Source organism: Coffea arabica, chromosome 8c, assembly GCF_036785885.1.
Source record: "Coffea arabica cultivar ET-39 chromosome 8c, Coffea Arabica ET-39 HiFi, whole genome shotgun sequence".
NCBI classification, from domain to species: domain Eukaryota; kingdom Viridiplantae; phylum Streptophyta; class Magnoliopsida; order Gentianales; family Rubiaceae; genus Coffea; species Coffea arabica.
Window position 1 is genome coordinate 15,689,871 of NC_092325.1, and position 18,317 is coordinate 15,708,187.

The window sequence follows — 18,317 nt, forward strand, 5'->3', positions numbered from 1 at the left end:
TTTAACAATTGTGCGGTTAGCCAACCTGTTTGTGAGATTCTGGTTTCGTATATTTCAATTTTGGCCTAGATACATTGCAAACTGGACTGAGTGGCCTTCTTCAACATTGTAGCCCTTTCTCTTAGCTTCAAAACGGTGTACATTGCACCTCAATCTGACTAGTGTCGCTTCAGTTGTGTTAGTTCCGCTAAACAACAGCAAATCTGCCTTTTGTTTTCTAACCTAAACGTCATTTCCGTACTTATTACTAGCTTGATTTTGTCCTTGTATTGTCTTGAGCATATTGAACGGCTATTGAAATTAAATTGTTGTGTGTGAACCTTTGGGTTTGAATGAGAAAAATAATGATGCCATAAATGGCTGGAAATAGGAAAATACAAAGGGCGTGCTGCCCAAATTTTAGCTCGAGGGCTAAGTTTCTATTTGAACTTGTATATTTTTGTTTGGCAAATACTATGACCGTTTTCCATCTTAAAACATGATACCTTTTCCATTTGAACCTTCAAATGTTTATTTACTACTTCATACCAAAATATAGAGGTATGACCTAAGGTTTTCTCAGTCAAGACTTGTAGGCCATAATACCTACTTGAATGTATATTGATTTTGAACCACATAAACGATTCCGAAAAATAATATTTCTGAGCCTATCTAGTTGGATTCCGACTTGACTTCGATTCAATTGTTTTCCATTAGAACTGTTATAACCCTTTGAGTTTGGTTTATGACACCCTAGTTGTTTCCGTCCACAGATCCAAATAGCTTTATTTCACTTTAAAGTCACATTTATCCGTTTTACTCGTAACTCGTCGAGTTCCTTGATTCCACTTACTTGTTTTGCTAGATGAATTGTAATATTCTTTCTCGTCGAATCATAGGTTTTCTCAGTGACTGAGGGTAAGATCTGATAGGACATTTTGGACGTCATTTTGCATAATTCGGTGACTGTTCCTTGTTTGCTATATTTTCTTGACTTCATGACTTGTATTATTATTTGATAACGTGTTAAGTGCTTTCAATGATTTTCAAAATGAGTTTTCTAGGCGGGTGTGTACTTTATCGCACCCGACCTAAATAAATGTGAAATTTTCAAATATTGAATGATTGGAACGTTACTTGTGCATGAATGTAAGTCTTTTGGCTGAACTGGGCCCTGCCCCTTGTTACCGATCGACTCGAGCCAGAAGCGGACTCGATCGGGCGATTTGGTGACCTGGGTGAACGTTTGGTAAACTCGAGTATTACCTTGTAGGTTGGTGGAGCCTGGCCAATGTTCAGGAAGGGTTGAATGAAATAAACGAACGAACGAACGAGGGTTTTATTGATAAATGAAAAATGCATTATCAAACGAATGAAGGAATAATGGGAATGACAGGAGAACGAACGAATGTACGAACGAATAAACGAACGTATCCTTTTCATGTGTGACTTATTGTAAATGTGGTAAATGTTTCTTGACTTATTGGTTGATTTATGGCTTGATCCTATGTTCGGAAGCTCACTGAGCTTTTAGCTCATTCCTTTAGTTTTGTTTTCCTTAACAGGGGAAGGCGAGCAGGGGCGAGAGCTCTGTATCGACTGGCTGGGTCTAGTTTTGATTTTGTTTTGGTTCTCGCCCTAGTGCTTGGCACGGGCTGGTTGTATGGTGACTTGAGAACTTTTGTATTCTCGACGGTTGTACTTCTTTCTGAGATAGCAATGTATATAAGTTTTGTTTTAAGTTTTGGATCCTCGTTTTGCTCTTTCTTGTGGTTCTATTTCCGATTTGTGTCAGTGAACGACTGAGTCCCGGCGAGAGCTGGGCAGGCGGTCCGCTGAACCCTCTGGTTCGCCTAAGGGGAAAGTGGGGCTGTCACAATTTGGTCGGTTCTCCAATGCATTCCTTCAATCCTCCAAGAACTAGCAAGATACGTTTCAAGGTTTCAAGAACTTCAAGGTAGTAACCAAGAACTTCAAGAACCTTAAAATCTTGTAGATTCTCTTCAAGATTCTCAGCCCCAACAAGTTTTTAACCAAAAACCAGATTAGAAAAGTTAATTAAAACAACTTGGGTCACCGAAATAAACTTGGACAGAATTGAAGACAAGAACCCTAGCGCAAAACACAAACCCTAGCCACGCAAGAAACCCTAGCCGCACAAGAAACCCTAGCCGTAGCCCTCTCTTTTCTTGTGGCTTCGGACAAAGGATACAAAATTCGGCCAGATTAGAACTAATAACAACAACGCACGACTTGGACAGAATTGGAGTTGCACGACGAACAAATAAACGACTCAACAACGCTAGGCAAGATTCGGCCAGATTTGTAACACAACTATGGACAGAATTTTCACCAAGCTATGACACAAATCAGGGTCAGATTTCAAGGCACAACAATTGGATACATGCGGACAGATTTTAAACTTGGACAGATTCGATACCGACGACGAACTAACAATGCAACACGCAACAAGACAAGTTGCGTGATACGAACGTCGCCAACCTTGTGACGAAACCCGTAAAAGATTAGCTTTAGGATCGACAAGAGGACACCAAGTTTGGAGCGGATGACCTCAACTCGTTAATCACGTGGTTAACGAACCTTGGTATAATGGTAGAAGATGCCACAACCTTGTGCGATTCTAGATTGATAAGTCACGAACACCTAGAGAAATTCTAAGGTATTCAAGAAGCCTTAGAGAAACCAAGAAAACTCTCAATTCTGATTTATTGATTGAATGCCTAAAACCGTTGGAAGTGTGGGCTATTTATAGCCTTACATAGAGATGAACAACTAAATAATGTGGAACTAGTCTAGAATTGTGGGCTTGACTATTTCCATAAGATTAAGAATTGTGGGCTTGACCAAACCTTATGAGGTCATCCCTTAGGTAAATAACCTTATGAGGTCATTGCTTAGGTAAATAACCTTATGAGGTCATCGTTTAGGTAAATAACCTTATGAGGTCATCTCTTAGGTAAATAAAGCAAGGCTATGGACCATTAAGTCCTTATTACAATGACTTAACTAAAACAACAAAAGTGACTAGAGAAGGGTCACGCATGGTTCTCTTTGACGTGCACTACATGGATGACTTTCATTCCTTCATGCTCAAGTCCCTAAATGACCTTGGGGACAAATTCTTGGCCTTGTATCTCACGAACAAGTCCTTGGAGTTCCTCCCTCATCTTCTTAGCTCGTGCTCGAGTTACGGGTCCTAGGGAAACTCGAATAGTTCGCAATGGTATCTCTTGGTTCGTATCATCCCCCTCCTCTTGAAAAGGATTTGTCCTCAAATCAGCTTCATCGTTTGTAAGAAAAGGAGATAGATCAGAGACATTGAATGTAGCGCTCACATTGTACTCACCGGGTAGGTCCAGTTTGTAAGCATTGTCATTGATGCGCTTGATGACTTGAAATGGCCCATCTCCTCAGGGAAGTAATTTATTGCGCCTTTGGACTGGGAACCTTTCCTTGCGTAGATGTAACCACACCCAGTCATCAGGTTCAAACACGATGCATTGGCGTCCCTTTTTAACCCGTTGAGCAACTTCGTCCATCCTTTGCTCAATGTTTAGGCGTACTTGTTCATGTAATTTCTTGACAAAATCTGCTCGTTTAGCACCATCCATGTTAATGTGCTCAGAAGAAGGTAAAGGTGATAAGTCTAGTGGTGTTAAAGGGTTAAATCCATAGACTATTTCAAATGGCGAAAAATGAGTAGAACTATGCATCGTGCGATTGTATGCAAACTCAACATGGGGTAAACACTCTTCCTACTTTCTAATGTTTTTTCTAATGATGGCACGCAAGAGTGTAGATAGTGTATGATTGACAACCTCAGTTTGGCCATCAGTTTGTGGGTGACTTGTGGTACCCAATTTTCCACACAAAATTTTCCAAAAGTAACTCAAAAATTTGACATCCCTATCAGAGACAATTGTCCGAGACATACCATGCAATCTAATGATTTCTTTGAAAAACAAATCAGCAATGTGCAATGCATCATCTGTTTTGTGACAGGGTATAAAATGTGCCATTTTTGAAAATCTGTCAACAATAACAAAGATGCTATCATTTCCCCTTTTTGACCTAGGCAAACCTAAAACAAAATCCATGGAAATGTCGGTCCAAGGTTCCTTAGGTACAGGTAAAGGACTATAAAGGCCATAGGGTTGAAGTTTAGACTTTGCTTTGTGGCAAGTAATGCATTTAGCCACCATTCGCTCCACATCTCGCTTCATCCTTGGCCAATGGAAGTGCTCTTGAAGGATAGCTAAGGTTTTAGCCACGCCAAAGTGTCCCATCAAGCCACCTCCGGGTGCTTCCCTAACAAGTAAAGAGCGAATAGAGCAGTTAGGTATACACAGTCGATTGAGGTAGAAAAGAAATACATCAAGGATGTAGAATTTACCTTGAGTGGCTGAACCACAAGAGTCATAAATACCTGAGAAATCTGGGTCATTGGTGTATAACTCTTTAACTAATTCAAATCCTAACAACCTTGCATCAAGTTGACTGAACAAAGAGTACCGGCGTGATAACGCATCAGCAACAACATTAGTTTTCCCCACTTTGTACTTAATCACATAATGGAAGGTTTCAATAAATGTAATTCACCAAACATGACGCTTATTCAACTTGTACTGTGACTTAATGTGCTTAAGCGACTCATGGTCAGGGTGTATGACAAATTCCCTTGGTCTCAAGTAATGTTGCCAATTTTCTAAAGCACGGATTAAGGAGTACAACTCCTTATCATAAGTTGAATAGTTCAAAGTTGCCCCATTGAGTTTTTCACTAAAGTATGCAATTGGTTTGCCCTCTTGCATTAAGACAGCTCCAATACCCACCCCAGATGCATCACACTATATTTCAAACATCTTGTCAAAGCATGGCAATGCAAGTAGTGGTGCGTGTGTGAGTTGATGTTTAAGTATTTGGAAAGCACGTTCTTGAGTATCACCCCACACAAATGGCTCATTTTTCTTAATTACAGCAGTTACAATGCAGCAATGGTACTAAAATCTTTAACAAATCGTCTATAAAAACTAGCAAGACCATGGAAGCTGCGTACCTCACCCACCGTGCTTGGAGTAGGCCATTCTTTAATTGCTTTAACCTTCTCCTCGTCCACTTTGATTCCCTGTTTACTCACAACAAAGCCTAGGAAGACGAGTTGATCAGTACAAAAGGAGCACTTCTTAAGGTTAGCATAGAGTTTTTCCCTTCGAAATACATCAAGAACAAGCTTCACATGTTCAACATGCTCATCTAAGCTCCTACTATAAATCAGGATATCGTCAAAATATACAACTACAAATTTTCCAAGGAATGGATGAAGTACATGGTTCATCAACCTCATGAATGTACTAGGTGCATTAGTTAGTCCAAATGGCATAACTAACCACTCGTACAAGCCGTATTTGGTTTTAAAGGCCGTTTTCCATTCATCCCCCTCTTTCATCTTAATTTGATGATAACCGCTTTTTAGATCAATTTTAGTGAAAATCATAGAGCCATATAGCTCATCTAACATATCATCAAGTCTAGGAATAGGGTGACGATATTTTACCGTTATTGCATTAACGGCCCTACAGTCAGAGCACATTCGCCAACTTCCATCCTTTTTAGGCACCAAGATGACGGGAACCGCACATGGGCTCAAGATTTCTCGTGCCCGTCCCTTTGTTAGAAGCTCTTCAATTTGGTGCTGGAGCTCCTTTGTCTCATCTGGTCCCATTTTGTAGGCTGGTCAATTAGGAAGTGGGGCACCTGGAACCAAGTCAATTTGATGCTCAATTCCCCTTATTGGTGGTAGTCCATTTGGAATCTCATCGGGGAAGACATCCTCATAATCCTGCAAAAGAGAGACAATACTAGATGGTAGAGTGTTAGTAAGATCACTTGTAACAACCAACACCTCTTTGCACAAAAGTACAAAGATGGGTGTATTAACACTCAAAGCTTTTCTTACTACATTGGCTTTTATCAATAGATTTTGCCTTTTCTCTCTCTTTTCAATTTTGGCCGGCTCTAATACCTACTGATACGAACGTCACCAACCTTGTGATGAAACCCGTAAAAGATTAGCTTCATGATCGACAAGAGGACACCAAGTTTGGAGCGGATGACCTCAACCCATTAATCACGTGGTTAACGAACCTTGGTATAATGGTAGAAGACGCCACAACCTAGTGCGATTCTAGATTGATAAGTCACGAACACCTAGAGAAATTCTAAGGTATTCAAGAAGCCTTGGAGAAACCAAGAAAACTCTCAGTTCTGATTTATTGATTGAATGCCTAAAACCATTGAAAGTGTGGGCTATTTATAGCCTTACATAGAGATGAACAACTAAATAATGTGGAACTAGTCTAGAATTGTGGGCTTGACTAAAACTAACAATTGTAGGCTTGACTATTTCCATAAGATTAAGAATTGTGGGCTTGACCAAATCTTATGAGGTCATCCCTTAGGTAAATAACCTTATGAGGTCATTGCTTAGGTAAATAACCTTATGATTTCATCGTTTAGGTAAATAACCTTATGAGGTCATCTCTTAGGCAAATAAAGCAAGGCTATGGACCATTAAATCCTTATTATAATGACTTAACTAAAACAGCAAATGTGACTAGAGAAGGGTCATGCATGGTTCTCTTTGACGTGCACTACATGGATGACTTTTATTCCTTCATGCTCAAGTCCCTAAATGACCTTGGGGACAATTTCTTGGCCTTGTATCTCACAAACAAGTCCTTGGAGTTCCTCCCTGATCTTCTTAGCTCGTGCTCGAGTTATGGATCCTAGGGGAACTCGAATAGTTCGCAATGGTGTCTCTTGGTTCGTATTAGCTGGGGACAATTTCTTGGCCTTGTATCTCATGAACAAGTCCTTGGAGTTCCTCCCTCATCTTCTTAGCTCGTGCTCGAGTTACGGGTCCTAGGGGAACTCGAATAGTTCGCAATGGTGTCTCTTGGTTCGTATCATCCCCCTCCTCTTCAAAAGGATTTGTCCTCAAATCAACTTCATCGTCTACAAGAAAAGGAGATAGATCAGAGACATTGAATGTACGCTCACATTGTACTCACCGGGTAGGTCCAGTTTGTAAGCATTGTCATTTATGCGCTTGATGACTTGAAATGGCCCATCTCCTCGGGGAAGTAATCTATTGCGCCTTTGGACTGGGAACCTTTCCTTGCGTAGATGTAACCACACCCAGTCACCAGGTTCAAACACGACGCGTTGGTGTCCCTTGTTAACCCGTTGAGCAATTTCGTCCATCCTTCGCTCAATGTTTAGGCGTACTTGCTCTTGTAATTTCCTGACAAAATCTGTTCGTTTAGCACCATCCATGTTAATGTGCTCAGAAGAAGGTAAAGGTGATAAGTCTAGTGGTGTTAAAGGGTTAAAACCATTGACTATTTCAAATGGTGAAAAATGAGTAGAACTATGCATCGTGCGATTGTATGCAAACTCAACATGGGGTAAACACTCTTCCTACGTTCCAATATTTTTTCTAATGATGGCACACAAGAGTGTAGATAGTGTACGATTGACAACCTCAGTTTGGCCATCAGTTTGTAGGTGACTAGTAGTAGAAAATAGCAATTTGGTACCCAATTTTCCCCACAAAGTTATCCAAAAGTAACTCAAAAATTTGACATCCCTATCAGAGACAATTGTCCGAGACATACCATGCAATCTAATGATTTCTTTGAAAAACAAATCAGTAATGTGCGATGCATCATCTGTTTTGTGACAGGGTGTAAAATGTGCCATTTTTGAAAATCTGTCAACAATAACAAAGATGCTATCATTTCCCCTTTTTGACCTAGGCAAACCTAAAACAAAATCCATGGAAATGTCGGTCCAAGGTTCCTTAGGTACAGGTAAAGGACTATAAAAGCCATAGGGTCGAAGTTTAGACTTTGCTTTGTGGCAAGTAATGCATTTAGCCACCATTCGCTCCACATCTCGCTTCATCCTTGGCCAATGGAAGTGCTCTTGAAGGATAGCTAAGGTTTTAGCCACGTCAAAGTGTCCCATCAAGCCACCTCCGGGTGCTTCCCTAACAAGTAAAGAGCGAATAGAGCAGTTAGGTATACAAAGCCGATTGAGGTAGAAAAGAAATCCATCAAGGATGTAGAATTTACCTTGAGTGGCTGAACCACAAGAGTCCTAAATACCTGAGAAATCTGGGTCATTGGTGTATAACTCTTTAACTAATTCAAATCCTAACAACCTTGCATCAAGTTGAGTGAGCAAAGAGTACCGGCGTGATAACGCATCAGCAATAACATTAGTTTTCCCCACTTTGTACTTAATCACATAATGGAAGGTTTCAATAAATGCAATTCACCAAACATGACGCTTATTCAACTTGTACTGTGACTTAATGTGCTTAAGCGACTCATGGTCAGGGTGTATGACAAATTCCCTTGGTCTCAAGTAATGTTGCCAATTTTCTAAAGCACGGATTAAGGAGTACAACTCCTTATCATAAGTTGAATAGTTCAAAGTTGCCCCATTGAGTTTTTCACTAAAGTATGCAATTGGTTTGCCCTCTTGCATTAAGACAGCTCCAATACCCACCCCAGATGCATCACACTCTATTTCAAACATCTTGTCAAAGCATGGCAATGCAAGTAGTGGTGCGTGTGTGAGTTGATGTTTAAGTATTTGGAAAGCACGTTCTTGAGCATCACCCCACACAAATGGCTCATTTTTCTTAATTACAGCAGTTACAGGTGCAGCAATGGTACAAAAATCTTTAACAAATCGTCTATAAAAACTAGCAAGACCATGGAAGCTGCGTACCTCACCCACCGTGCTTGGAGTAGGCCATTCTTTAATTGCTTTAACCTTCTCCTCGTCCACTTTGATTCCCTGTTTACTCACAACAAAGCCTAGGAAGACGAGTTGATCAGTACAAAAGGAGCACTTCTTAAGGTTAGCATAGAGCTTTTCCCTTCGAAATACATCAAGAACAAGCTTCACATGTTCAACATGCTCATCTAAGCTCCTACTATAAATCAGGATATCGTCAAAATATACAACTACAAATTTTCCAAGGAATGGATGAAGTACATGGTTCATCAACCTCATGAATGTACTAGGTGCATTGGTTAGTCCAAATGGCATAACTAACCACTCGTACAAGCCGTATTTGGTTTTAAAGGCCGTTTTCCATTCATCCCCCTCTTTCATCTTAATTTGATGATAACCGCTTTTTAGATCAATTTTAGTGAAAATCATAGAGCCATATAGCTCATCTAACATATCATCAAGTCTAGGAATAGGGTGACGATATTTTACCGTTATTGCATTAACGGCCCTACAGTCAGAGCACATTCGCCAACTTCCATCCTTTTTAGGCACCAAGATGACGGGAACCGCACATGGGCTCAAGATTTCTCGTGCCCGTCCCTTTGTTAGAAGCTCTTCAATTTGGTGCTGGAGCTCCTTTGTCTCATCTGGTCCCATTTTGTAGGCTGGTCAATTAGGAAGTGGGGCACCTGGAACCAAGTCAATTTGATGCTCAATTCCCCTTATTGGTGGTAGTCCATTTGGAATCTCATCGGGGAAGACATCCTCATAATCCTGCAAAAGAGAGACAATACTAGATGGTAGAGTGTTAGTAAGATCACTTGTAACAACCAACACCTCTTTGCACAAAAGTACAAAGATGGGTGTATTAACACTCAAAGCTTTTCTTACTACATTGGCTTTTATCAATAGATTTTGCCTTTTCTCTCTCTTTTCAATTTTGGCCGGCTCTGATACCAACTGATACGAACGTCACCAACCTTGTGACGAAACCCGTAAAAGATTAGCTTCATGATCGACAAGAGGACACCAAGTTTGGAGCGGATGACCTCAACCCGTTAATCACGTGGTTAACGAACCTTGGTATAATGGTAGAAGACGCTACAACCTTGTGCGATTCTAGATTGATAAGTCACGAACACCTAGAGAAATTCTAAGGTATTCAAGAAGCCTTGGATAAACCAAGAAAACTCTCAATTTTCTCAGCCTTATCATTTTCTGTTGAGCTATCGATTTTTTCTATTTTTTTCTTCTCATTCTCAAGCTCGCTCTCCTTGATCAGGCTTTCTTGATCTTCACGAACTTGGATAGTGTGAGACCCCGTAATTTTCTCAATTTCTGGGTTTTATTCTATTTAATGGCATATTTTTCTGCATTTTCTTCATTAGAAAAATTTTTAGATAATTTTTATGAGTAAATATTCTTTTTTTAGATGATTTTCTAGTATCGGTTAATTTTCGAGAAATTAAGAGCGTATATCAGACGTGGGACCCGCTAGTGCGGAAAGTTCGGTAAAATTCGGCCAATTAGGTTGAGTTTTATGTACTGGGATTAATTTGCTAGATGTTAAGAGATAATTAGAGGTTGCTTAGATGGTTAATGATGGAGAGACAAAAGGATAAGTGTTAAACTTACAAGGTGCCACGTGTCGCTTTTTCATTCGAGCTTGGATTTTGACCATTATTTCTTACCTTTACTAATACTGAATTTTGACTCAAAAATCACCCAATTTTGCAAGCCTTTGGCCGACTCTCTCTCTCTCAAGAAGACAAGAAAAGAAAACTCTCAACCTTTTGCTTCTAATCTTGCCTAAATCTTGCAATCCAACCGATTAATCTTGAGATTATTCCATACAAACCTCTAGCTAGGTAGGATTGAGGAAGTTGGTGGAGTTGTTTTGGTGGAAGTTGTGATGGCTAAAGAGATGTTTTAGTGGAAGATTTTATGATTTTTTGTGGAGATTGATGAATTTTTATTTTATGCTTGATTTTTCTGATTTCATATGTTTGGTGTTGGTTAGTCATGGATTGTTGGTTAGTTATAGTGTAAAATGAAGTTGATATATGTTGGATGTGATAGATTGTACAAAAATTCTGGTTTAGGGCAAAGATTCCAGATTAGGGTTTCACTAACCCCTGTTCTGCCCGTTTCTGTTCGTCTAGGTTAGAGGCTGAATTGGCCTTAGCACAAAACATAAAAGTTGTAGAGAATGATGTTTTCTAGTTTCCTGTAAATTTTCATCCCAATCCAAGTTCGGTAGCCTGAGATAAGATGGAAATACCCAAACTGGTCTAGGTAGGAGTTCAGCGAACAGGGTTGACATTTCACCCAATCTGACCGTGACTTTTCACCATGATTCTTACCGAATTAGATTTTGGCCAAAACATGAAAATTGTATCCAATAGTATAAACTAGTTTCCTACAAAATTTCAGCTTGATCAGACCACTGTAGCATGTGAAATGACCGAAATACCCTTGACCATCCATGAAACCTGTTTCGCGCCCAGAATTCTATTTTCGTGTAGTTTTCCATTTTTGATCATGAAAATGCATGATTTGGCCTTGGAGGTCTTCATAAGAAATGTAGGGTTGTGTTTTAGTTTCGAAACACCATAAGATACACTTCAATCGGACTTCGGTAGCCTGAGTTATTGCTGTTTAACAATTGTGCGGTTAGCCAACCTGTTTGTGAGATTCTGGTTTCGTATATTTCAATTTTGACTTAGATACACTACAAACTGGACTGAGTTGTCTTCATCAAAATTGTAGCCCTTTGTCTTATCTTCGAAACGGTATAAGTTACATCTCAATTCGGTAAGGGTAGCCTCAGTTGTGTCGTTACGCAAAACAACGTCAAATCTGTCTTTTGTTTTCCAACTTAAACTTCATTTCCGAACATTTTCCTAGTTTGATTTTGTACTTGTATGACTTTGGGCCTATTGAACAGCTATTGTAATGAGATGATTTTGTGTGAGAATTTGGGACTGATAGAGGAAAAGAATGAAGCCATAAATTGCTGGAAAATAGGTAAACACAAAGGGCGTGCTGCCCAAATTTTCGTTCGAGGGCTAAGATTCTATTTGAACTTGTATATTTTTCGTTTGGCAAATACTATGACCATTTTCCATCTTAAAACATGATACCTTTTCCATTTGAACCTTGAAATATTTATTTACTACTTCATATCAAAATATAGAGGTACGACCTAAGGTTTTCTCAGTCAAGACATGTAGGCCATAATACCTACTTGAAGGTATATTGATTTTGAACCACATAAACGATTCCGAAAAATAATATTTCTGAGCCTATCTAGTTGGATTCCGACTTGACTGTGATTCAAGTGTTTTCCATTGGAACTATTATAACCCTCTGAGTTTGGTTTATGACACCCTAGTTATTTCCGTCCACAGATCCAAATGGTTTTTTTTTTTCACTTTAAAGTCACCTTTATCCGTTTTACTCGTAACTAGTCGAGTTCCTTGATTCCACTTACTTATTTTGCTAGATAAATTGTAATATTCTTTTCGTTGAATCATAGGTTTTCTCGGTGACCGAGGGTAAGATCCGATAGGACATATTGGACGTTATTTTGCATAATTCGGTGAGTGTTCCTTGTTTGCTATATTTTCTTGATTTCATGACTTGTATTATTGTTTGATAACGTGTTAAGTGCTTTCAATGATTTTCAAAACGAGTTTTCTAGGCGGGTGTGTACTTTATCGCACCCGACCTAAATAAATGTGAAATTTTCGAAGATTGAATGATTGGAACGTTACTTGTGCATGAATGTAAGCCTTTTGGCTGAACTGGGCCCTGCCCCTTGTTACCGATCGACTCGAGCCAGAAGCGGACTCGGTTGGGTGATTTGGTGACCTGAGTGAACGTTTGGTATACTCGAGTATTACCTTGTAGGTTAGTGGAGGTTGGTGGAGCCTGACCAATGTCCAGGAAGGGTTGAATGAAATGAACGAACGAACGAACGAGGGTTTTATTGATAAATGAAAAATGCATTTTCAAACGAATGAAGGAATAAGGGGAATGACAGGAGAACGAACGAATGAACGAACGTATCCTTTTCATGTGTGACTTATTGTAAATGTGGTAAATGTTTCTTGACTTATTGGTTGATTTATGGCTTGATCCTATGTTCGGAAGCTCACTGAGCTTTTAGCTAATTCCTTTAGTTTTGTTTTCCTTAACAGGGGAAGGCGAGCAGGGGCGAGAGCTCTGTATCGACTGGCTGGGTCTAGTTTTGATTTTGTTTTAGTTCTCGCCCTAGTGCTTGGCACGGGCTGGTTGTATGGTGACTTGAGAACTTTTGTATTCTCGATGGTTGTACTTCTTTCTGAGATAGCAATGTATATAAGTTTTGTTTTAAGTTTTGGATCCTCGTTTTGTTTTTTTCTTATGGTTCTATTTTCGATTTGTGTGAGTGAATGACTGAGTTCCGGCGAGAGCTGGGCAGGAGGTCCGCTGAACCCTCTGGTTCACCTAAGGGGAAAGTGGGGCTGTCACAGATAGGAGTGAGTGGCACAAGCACAATCCTCTTCTCGCTTTGCTTGAAAGAGTATTTATTGGTAATGCCATCGAATGTAACTCCCTTGTCAAATTGCCATGGTCTCCCCACTAGTATGTGACATGCTTGCATAGGGCCCACGTCGCATAACACCACGTCCTCATATTTTCCATTTCGGAAAGGTACTTGGACTTGCTTGGTCACACGAACATCCCCACTATCGTTCAACCGTTGCAAATGATAAGGTGTTGGATGTCATAGAGTGGGTAGTGCTAGTTTCTCCACCATCAAGGCACTAGCAACATTAGCACAACTACCTCCATCTATGATCAAACTACATACCTTGCCTTTGATATAGCAACGGGTGTAGAAAATGTTCTCCCTTTGTGCATGGTCGGCGGCTTTCACTTGGGTTTCTAAGGCTTGTCTGACAACGAGTCCAACTCGTTCATCGACGGGCAATGCTTCCTCTTCTTCCTCAAGGGATGGCAACTCCTCCTTCTCATGTTCATCATCGGTGAAAAACTCACCATTGCGTAAGATGATCATAGTGCGTTGGTTCGGACATTGGCTAGCAATATGCCCTCGGCCTTGGCATTTGAAGCATCTAGTATCTCGATTTCGCCCCATGCTCGACTCAATGGCAGTCTTTGGTGTTGCCTTAAACTCTCACTTAGTCATATCCGGCCTCGGTCTTGAAGAGGTGGAATTACTCGGCCCTTTATCCTCTTTCTTTGGTGGTGTAGTTCGGGGATAAGAGGGTGAAAAATTGGAGTAACTCTGAGTTGAACCCCTCCTCTTAATCCTCCTTTCAATCTTGATGGCCTTTTCCACCAAGTCCCCAAGTTCCACATAGTGGTGTAACTCCACTTGATCAGTGATTTCGGGCCTTAATCTGTTCAAGAAGCATGCCATTGTTGCTTCTCGATCCTCCATGATGTCTGCCCGTAGCATGAGTATTTCCATTTTCTTATAATAGTCCTCGACACTTCGGGCTCCTTGTTTGAGGGTTTGAAGCTTTTGGTACAAGTCACGGTATTAGTGACTTGGTACGAAACGTTTCTTCATTAGTCGTCTTAGCTCCGTCCAAGTTTGTATGGTAGGTTCACGACTCCTTCTTCGACTAGTGGAGAGTTGATCCCACCACACAACGGCGTAGTAGGTGAATTCGACCACGACCAACTTGATCTTTTGCTCCTCTGAACTTGTATTGTAGTCGAAGACAAGTTCAATCCGCTTCTCCCACTCTAAGTAGGCATCAGGGTCTGATCGTCCTTGGAAGGGCGGAATTTTTATCTTTATGCCCGGAATGTGGTTATTTAAAGGCCTAGCATCACGCTTGGACCTACTTTGCTTATATGCTCATAGTTGTTGTCTGAGTTAGAGTCTCTAGACTCATGTGCATAAGCCTTTCCACTACTGCCTTTGGAGCTTCCATGAGACAACTCTAAGCTGTCAATACGTTGGTGCATCAGTTCAAGTTTTTGGTCCATCATGCGTCCCAATTCGCATTTGATTGCTTCTATGAAAAGTTTAACATCAAAAGCTTGGGAGCTTGCTTCCTCCTCGTTAGCCATGGTGAAGTATAGGGTAAAAAAAATAATAATGGAAAGAAGCAAAATTTATCTCGCACACTTCCTCACGTGTTTACTCTCGCTCTCGTGTTTGAACAATCTAATGAACTCACCAAGGTGTTTTCAAGGCTCCTCGGTCAACTTCTCGAAGAAGTTAGAACTCTTTCTAGTGTGGATTGACTTACCAACCAGGGTCACAAGATTGTAGCACTTTGAACGAGAAAAAAAGAACAAAAGATGAAGGGACTGACCACGACTCAATGAATGACTCAAAGTTGAATTTTAAGGATCCTAGACAAAACTCTACCCAAAACTGGAATTTTGAGCTGCTGGTTGCTGCATTTCTGGTCAGTGTTTTGGTAGGTAAATGGACACTTAGAGGATTTAGAATGACACTTAAAACTGACCTAATGATGCGCAAAAATTTCCAGAATTAATGATTGGACAGAAATTCCCCAACGGTTACAAAGATGGAATCCGAATGGAAAAGGAATTTGTGTTGCGGTGGGAATGTTTTGGAAACCCAAGGCTGACTTTTCTTCCTTGATCCTTTGGAACAAGGATTAGTCTTTCTATTTGCTGGTTCCCACGAATTCTAAGGTCAAGATCAAGATGGTCAACTTTTAGAAGGGCATTTATCACAATCAATGGTCAAATTTGGAAGCTTTCAAGAGTCAAATTTCATGGCTGAATATTCTTCTTATCAATGGTCAATTCTGGAGGCTTTCAAGAATCCCCAACTAAAGTTCCAAGAACTTCAAGATTGTGGTTTTAAACTGATACGTTCCTCGATCAACACGTTTCGAGACACGTAGCGCGTTTGCCCAAGGATCTAGCGAGGTTGTCCAACGCTTGGTTTGCGGAACCTAGAGTCAAACGGACGACACGATTTGACTTATGTGGTAGACGACACTCCGATGAAGGTGAATATTCCAGGGCAATAGGTCGGATGAACAATCAAGGACAGGATGCAAGATTGCTCAGTAACCCTTGCCAAAGCAAGTTAAAGGCTCGAATTCTTTAGAAAGAAAACGAAAGTACTAAGAATTTTATTCATCAAACTTGTGTCTTTAACCTTACAAAACTAGCCTATTTATAGGCTAGAGATAACAAGAAAAACCCAAAGACACCCTAAAGGGAAAAGTCGGCCAGCTTGTCTTCAAGATGGGCCGGCCCATGCCTTCTACTAAGCAACTAATCCAACTAAATAAATAACACGACTAAGGCCCTACTCGGCCGACTCACAAAGAGGCCCACTTGATTCTTCATGGGCTTGGATCAAAGTGTAAGTTGCTTGATTGACTCTTTCCAAGCCTTCAATATCTCTATGGGCTCCATGTTGATCTTGGACAACTCGAACAAGGGCTTGGAGGGATTCTTTGAAGAGCTTGGCCCGTGCACGTGTGACAGGGCCCAATGGGACTCGGACTGGGCTCTGGTTCATGCACACATCAGTCCCCTCCTCTTGAGAAGGATTTGCCCTCAAATCTGGATCCTACTCACCAAGAAATGGGCTCAGGTCCGCGACATTGAAGGTCGCGCTAACATTGTACTCCCCAGGTAGCTCCAATTTGTATGCGTTGTCATTGACTCGCTGAGCACCCGAAATGGTCCATCACCTCTTGGGGATAATTTGCTGTGACGTTGCTTGGGAAATCGCTCTTTCCTCAAGTGTAGCCAAACCCAATCTCCAGGCTCAAAAAGCATCTTGCGACGGTGTTTGTTGGTTCGCTGGATGTATTGCTGCGTACACTTCTCAATGTTTGCTCGCACGGCTTCATGTAACCTGCATACAAAATCAGCTTTCTTTTTTCCATCTAAGCTGGTGTGCTCAGAGGAAGGTAAGGGCACCAAATCAAGGGGGGTCAGGGGGTTGAAGCCATAAACAATCTCAAAGGGAGAATATTGTGTTGCACTATGCACAGTTCGATTATAGGCAAATTCAACATGAGGTAAGCATTCTTTCCAAGACTCAAGATTCTTTTTTATCAAGGCCTGAAGTAAAGTGCCAAGTGTGCGGTTGACAACTTCAGTTTGTCCATCACTTTGTGGATGACTAGTGGTGGAGAATAATAGCCTAGTGCCCAGTTTGGACCACAAAGTCTTCCAAAAATAACTCAGGAACTTTACATCTCTGTCACTAACAATAGTCCTAGGCATGCCATGCAGACGAACAATCTCCTTAAAGAATAAATGTGCAATATGAGATGCATCGTCAATTTTGTGACAGGGGACAAAATGAGCCATCTTAGAAAATCGATCAACCACTACAAATATGGAGTCATTACCCCTTGGCGATCTAGGCAAACCTAGTACAAAGTCCATAGACAAGTCAACCCAAGGATGGTGAGGAATAGGTAATGGGGTATACAAGCCATATGGATTTGTCTTAGACTTTGCCTTGTGACAAGTAGCACACCTACCAACCATGCGTTCAACATCCCTACGCATATGGGGCCAGTAAAAGTGCTCTTGTAACATGGCCAGAGTCTTGGCAATGCCAAAGTGGCCCATGAGACCACCACTATGTGCCTCTCGAATCAAAAGATCACGAATGGAAGAATTAGGTACACACAGTTTATCTACATGGAATAGAAATCCATCATGCAAAAAGTACTTTCCATGCGGGTTCTTAACACAAGCAGCATAGATATCACCAAAGTCATGATCATGTGTGTAGAGTTCCTTAACCATTTCGAACCCGAGTAACTTGGCATCAAGACAGGCAAGCAAGGAGTGTCTACGTGACAAGGCATCAGCTACCACATTTGTCTTACCAGTCTTGTACTTAATCACATAAGAGAAGGTGTCAATGAAGCTTACCCATTTGGCATGTCTCTTGCTTAACTTGGGTTGCCCTTTGAGGTACTTCAATGACTCGTGATCAGTGTGTATCATGAACTCCCGAGGGCGAAGATAATGTTGCCAGGTCTCCAAGGCTCTCACTAAGGCGTACAACTCCTTGTCGTATGTGGGGTATTTTAATGCAGCTCCTCCCAACTTCTAGCTAAAGAAGGCACACGGCCTCTTGTCTTGTATAAGGACTGCTCCAATACCTACACCAGAGGCATCACATTCAATTTCAAAGGTATTGTTAAAGTTTGGTAATGCTAACACAGGTGCATGTGTGAGTGTTTCCTTGAGGGCGAGAAATGCTTGTTCTTGTGATCCTCCCCAGTGGAACTTGTCATTCTTCTTTGTCACGGCAGTCAATGGGGCGGCAATAGTGCTAAAATTTTTGACAAATCGTCGGTAAAAGCCCGCCAATCCAAGAAAGCTGCGCACGTCAGGAACAGATGTGGGAGTTGGCCATTGCTCGATGGCCTCAATCTTGGATTTGTCCACCTTGATACCCTGCAAACTCACCACATAGCCTAGAAACACAAGCTCGTTAGTACAAAAGGTGCACTTCTTGAGGT